Source organism: Anopheles funestus, chromosome 2RL, assembly GCF_943734845.2.
Source record: "Anopheles funestus chromosome 2RL, idAnoFuneDA-416_04, whole genome shotgun sequence".
Lineage (NCBI taxonomy): Eukaryota > Metazoa > Arthropoda > Insecta > Diptera > Culicidae > Anopheles > Anopheles funestus.
In genome coordinates this window covers 15,367,158-15,373,315 of record NC_064598.1, presented here as the reverse complement: position 1 = coordinate 15,373,315, position 6,158 = coordinate 15,367,158, and the positions used below count along the sequence as shown (strand labels likewise).

Below are 6,158 nucleotides of genomic sequence, written 5' to 3'. Positions count from 1 at the left end.
ACCGTCACACAGGCACCCAGACCTTTGTTATGAATGAACGTAACGAGCGCGTATCGCGCGGATGGTTTACTACTACGCGCTAAAGAAGCGAAAGAAGAGAGCGAAAAAGATAGGTTACGAGAGCGCACATATCGGTCGGTCGCGTTAGCATAACTGTCGGCTGGGAGCGAACGGTTGTGTCACGCTAAGGAGGGGTAGGTTTTATACGCGTTTGAGCGGCTCGGTTCTCGACGGGGACGTAGCTCAGTGGTAGAGCGCTCGCTTCGCATGTGAGAAGTCCCGGGTTCAATCCCCGGCGTCTCCACGTGGAATTGTTCACACACAGGTTTTTTATTACTACACACAGTTTGGTTTTTAGTGTTAAAGACAACCTGTTTATGTTCAATATTTTAGTTCCATTTTTTTATGTTGTGTTTCATGAAAAACTTCAATTAATTCACTTCTTTGGAGTGTGTTGAACAATTTACTTTTCAAATGTACGCTCGAGCAGATCGTTTTAAATTATTCGTTTTGTTACAGTATTAAGTAAATTACCCCAATTACTTCTTATGCAACCGAATGTAGAAGAAATTTAATATTCTTTTCCTATTTAAAAGTTTTCTTTCCCGTTTTTAAATTTAAATATCTACTTTTTAGATTGTGTAACAAAGTAACACATATTGTAAAGCCCCACTTTTGCTTTTTTTCGTTTATTTCTTCACTTTTTGCTTGCTCTCATGTAAATCAACACTTTGATCAATAATCGATCAGAGAGATTAGTACACTAAAAGCGCAACACGTAACGTAATTCGATCGTTTTTTTTGTGATTGCAACCATTTTTATTTCTTTTTTAAGCATCGCTCCCATATGTTATCGATTGGCTGAGCGATCAAATGCAGACGATCGATTTCCCTGCCCAACCATTTTTACCTCGCTCAAAACGTTTACCCGCGCTCGTTGGACACGGCACGGCACGGTGGCAAACTAATGGGTGATGGATGGTAAAACCATTCGCAACAAGGTAGCATCGAGTGCATCAATGTGCCGGAAAGATCAAAATCTGAAACCTGCTGCAAAATGTGAAAAATGCAATCAAAATCAGGTAGAGCTGGTACGGATGTTAACATGTACAGAAAAAAACCGAAATAACAACCCCCGACCGGAGAAGGGGGGAACCACTTTCGAAGCGTTTACACGTAGCATATTAGCAATGCAAGAAACAATAACGCGCACCGGTGAAACACGCCAATAACACACAATCGAGCTGAAAGCATAACTTTGCGGGGCGCCCATCAGCTGCGCAGCTAATCGAAACCGAGGCCATAAATAAGGCCATTAATTACCTAATCGAATTTAATCCTCCACAAAACAGAAGAAGTTGTAATAGTAAAGGCAACAAAATGAAAATGAAGCAGGAAAAAACCCCCGACGCACATAAAAGAGTTCCTTTGGCGCAGTTTGTTGTCGGTGTAATAAATGCAACAAAAGCTTGCTTGTCCTCGTGTTTGCTAGAGCGCTAGGAAAAAGGCCCACTACACACCGCTCAGTCAGCCATTAACGAACACTTCGCCAGCACACGGCTGCGGTTTTTATTGTGCTGACTGCAGTTAACATCGGAACTGGGCCGACCGGGATGGTTTTGCTGTGGATTTAGTTGTAATGTTACATTGCGGCGCAACAATTGCCCCAACAACCACCGGGCGAAGCGAAATAGCGGTAGACACAATGTTTTTTTTTTCTTCTCTTCTTCTTCTTTTTTTAAAATGGTGCCTAATGGTTGTGTGAATTAATTTCAAACTTATTTACGCCCCCTCGGTCCGCTGCAACGCAGTCAATTGCGCGATTGTGAAACGGTGGCATTTCGACGGTGGCAGCAGACAAGCAGAAAGACAGACAGATGGAATAGCCGTACGAAACGTTCCGTAACAAATCTTTAGCCGACTCTCTAATCATTAGGCCACGAGAATCATTGCCCTCCCCACCCGATCTCCCCCCTCGTTTTCACCCTAGGCATCCGTTGACCTTCTGTCACAATCCTGCCAAAATCAAAACATACACAAGTAAATACGTAAAGATAGTAAAACGAGCAAACAAACAACAAAATGAACACACAAAGCATAACATTGAGTCCTTCTTTGCCGCCTCAAACATGACAGCTTGGGAGGGTTTAATCAATCTTTTCCCATTTTTTTTTCTTCTTCGAGGCGCCATCGTGATAGTAATGACACACTGTTGGCGGGCACTTCTTGTACTTGTACGAGCTAGTATTCTTACGGCATTGAAAATTTTTCTAGTGCTTTGCACAACAACAAAAAACACCCATTTACGTCTTACCTTAATCCACAAAGTTACAGCTGCATCCGGGACGGATCGAAATAGTACAAAACTGGCAACTGTTCCATAAAGGTTTCTTTTTTAACAAAAAAGCAAACGACTTAAACCCTACGCAAACATGTACCCCGAAGTTGAAGGGTGTGCGCAAATTGGTAAAAAAACAGGGAGGGAAATAGAGAGAAGAGAGAAAGAGAGAAATTACATACAATCCAAACACATCACAACAATTTCCTACGAAATGAAAATAAAAGTATAAATCAAGCTTAATAATGCGAATTAAAACCCCTTTTGCTGTCTGTCTACCTTTAAGCAACAGGCGGATGGCTCTCAACGTGTTGTGCTCCCCATCCCCCGAACTGGGTTTCAGTTTTCGGCCCCATTCCGATCATTATTTCATCATCCACATGCGCCACACGAGGTGGTACGATTATCTTCTATTTTCCAACTGCACCAACGCACGCGTGTTAACCTCACACGCGTACCCCCGCGCGCCCATTTTCCCGGCCATGCATTTACGTGTGTGTGATAGAATTAATGGCGACCGTTGCCATAGTGTGAAAAGATTTGTGGCTGAGTGGTGGCGCGAGTATGGGCGAGTCAAAGCAGAAGCAACTGAAACTACAAAATAACACAATGCGCTGCTGTCAGTTGGAAATTAGTGCAAAAACCACCCCACTGCGGGGCCACAAAACGAGTGGAAACCTAAAAGGAGATTACACCTAGGAGGCCGTAAAAATGTAATGAAAATGAATACAAACGAAAATGAAACAAAAAACGCAGCACAGAGGCACGAAATGAGGGAGAGGTAGACACGTACCGCGTGTTGTTTCGATTGTAGATTTTAATTAACGCTGTAATGCCTACCGACTATATCGTGTCTGACAATCAAGATAAAACCTCAAACTCTATTGCAATCAACCCCCGGGGGCAACACGGAGAGTAACTATACACGTACGATCACCTATTTTATTTTATATTTCTCGTTCTCTTTTTTTTAATGATTGGCACTAGAACGACGGTCATACTAGACGAACGTTGGTTTGGTGCTGACGGTGACAATGTTCTGCTGTAAAGGGAAAGAAAAAACGGCTATCATTGGTGCTACGTGCATTGATCACGATTTAATAAGCCTTTTTTCAGTGAGGCCATTTTTGTACCAAGCTCTGCTTTTGTGGTAAATGAATTATTCAACTTCACCAAGCAAACAAGAGCTAAATGTGTCGTAAGATTTGCCATACCAAATGACAAATACCAAAGGAAATTGAAGGAGAAGGTTTGAAACGTCTCTGAGTGGAATATTTCATGAGTCAGAATGCACGTATTTTTGCACTTATCATAATTCGTTTTGAAAATTTTAGTCTCAAAACGAATGTGTATTACTTTGGGAAAATAACGTCTAAACACGGAAACTTTACGACTAGGGTTATTCAATCCTGATCCAGAATCTTTGATCTCCTATAATGACGGTTCATATAAATTCACATTATGAATCTGAATAATCATTTAATGAATGTCTCTGAAGATTTAAAGATCTCTCAAGATTCTGGATTCTTCGAATAATCTTCGATAATTCATAATTCTCGAAGAATTTAGTCTTGGAACAATCACAAATCTTCACAAATATATAGAAATTATAGAATTTCATGTAGATTTTGCGCGTCGAATCATGATTCGAATGACTCTTCACAGAAGATTCATTTGAATGATTGTGATAAGAGGAATTCGTTGAGGAATTGCTACAACTTCGCTGTTTTCTGCCTTACATTAACTTCAAATCCTTTGTTCAATTGTTTAGATGTTCAATTAAGATGAAAGAAAAATTGTGTTGTAACTATTTTACGCAAAATCTGTTTTTACCTTTGTTTGTTTACCTAAAATGTTGATTGATTTCGCATATCAAATCGTCCATCTCCAATAAATTCTAATATTTTTCCAAAGTAACTTGCTGAATTTGTTTCTTCTGTACAGGAAAACGCTAACAAACGTATCTGGATGAAGCTACGCATTGATTCTAAAACACTTTACCAAAAATTTAGTAAAAACAATTACCCGCCAGCATGTTTGTCACGCTCGTTAAGCATTCATCAGGGTCAGAACGAGGGTATGAAAAAAACAAAAAGTAAATTACGATATACTCTCCGGTGGAAGTTTCACCTTTTTACAAAGCACTGTGTACCCTTACGATTTGGATGACCTAAACGTGATGCCCACGCCCAGGCCAACCAGAGCTGTCACTCGGTCATGATTTATGCAGCACAAGAGGTACCTGAAATGGTCCGACCCCCTCGGACGCTTGTGGACACAATTTATTATTTTTATTTTCAACCACGAAAATAAAAACCCTTTCACTAGGTTTTGCTGTTTGCGGCCGTACGATAACATTGGGCGTAAAACGGTAAGCTTATCTTTATCAGATGATTTAAAGCGCGAAAGTAATTATTCAGCTTTACTATAGTGTCACGGCAATGGTATTGGAAGGGATAGACCGCTCAACCGATGAAGCGGACCGATGATTCATTCCGTTTCTACCTAGCTCAAGGTTACGGTCGTTCGGTTACGAAACCAATTCGAATGAAGGAAGCAATCGATACACGATCGGTTTAATCGTCAGGTTTTGCTGGCTGCTTCTAGCAATGATCTGAAAACTCACCCTTCCCTAACCGGATGACAACACTTTTCTAATAGTGCACGATCACTGCCGTGACTGCCGTACCGTGTACTTGTACGTTCTCCCTTCCGTTGCGACCTTTTACGGCCGTATCGATATGGTGCGGTGGGTGCCGTTTTTGCGAATCACATTAATATGGCACGCTGAAACCCTTTTTTGTTTTTGTGCGACTGACACACTGACGTCCCCGAAGGGGCTCGGCTAGAGGAAGAAACTGGATCATCGTGATAAATGTAAACGATAGTAATTTATCACGATTTGTTTTTTTTGTTTCTCCTTCCTCCTTGTTACCTTCATGTTGGTGTGGCTGTATTTGTATGTGCTAAATCTCCCCATTTCCTTCGAGCGACAAACAACCGAACGGTGCAATTTCTGACGCACGGCACTGGAAATGATGGCGTCCGGACATTGGAAATAGCAGTGTACGTAATCGTTACTTAGAAGTGTGCACGCAAATCACGATATCGAATGAAATTTATTTGCTTGTAACCGAAGGAAACCCATTTTTTAAGTCTATTTTAAAGACGCTTCTTAAGGTCTCATACTTTAAGGGTTTTTTTTGAAGATCACCAACATGTTCAATTAATTGAAGAATGTTTCTTCGAACGCCTAACCAACACACTCTTGGCCGGAGTGCTTCAAAAGGCTCCAGGATGGCGCGATCATGATGAGCAAAACCATCGTCCGCGAAGATGAAACACTCTTCGACAACGCACGACCTCTTCAAGTTTTTTGTGTGATTTTGGGATCGATTGTGGGAACACAAAATTGAAGTCTTCAAACGATAAACCACGTTTCAATGGGTAGATTTGTAAAGTATACCTTTTTACAGAACGAAAGAACGAACGAATGTAACAAAAAAACGTCTAATGATACGTTGAATCCGAGACATCCGAGTTTCATAGGGTCACCTTTGAGCGATGTACCATTCCTTCCCGCGGGAGACTTCACACACAGTGGAAAGATTCTGATGCTGATGCAATATGGGATTACTATGCTTTTTTTTTGGTTCAGACATATTCCCCCATCGAAAGCAATTGTATGCTGATGCTCACGGCAAAGTCATGAGTCGGCGATCGTCGTACAACTCCAACAGCGGCACATTTGAATTTATGAATAATTCGAAGCACAATGGTGCACCGATGAATGGCGAATGACGGTTGGAATGAAATTTGA

The 6,158-nt window shown here is 41.3% G+C and overlaps 1 non-coding gene across 1 annotated transcript; it reads left to right on the top strand.

Annotated features, from left to right (window-relative positions):
* Nucleotides 1-232: 232 nt before the first annotated feature.
* On the top strand, nt 233-304 carry Trnaa-cgc (transfer RNA alanine (anticodon CGC)). The gene has a single exon. It is a non-coding gene; the product is annotated as a tRNA-Ala (tRNA).
* The last annotated feature ends 5,854 nt before the right edge of the window (nt 305-6,158 follow it).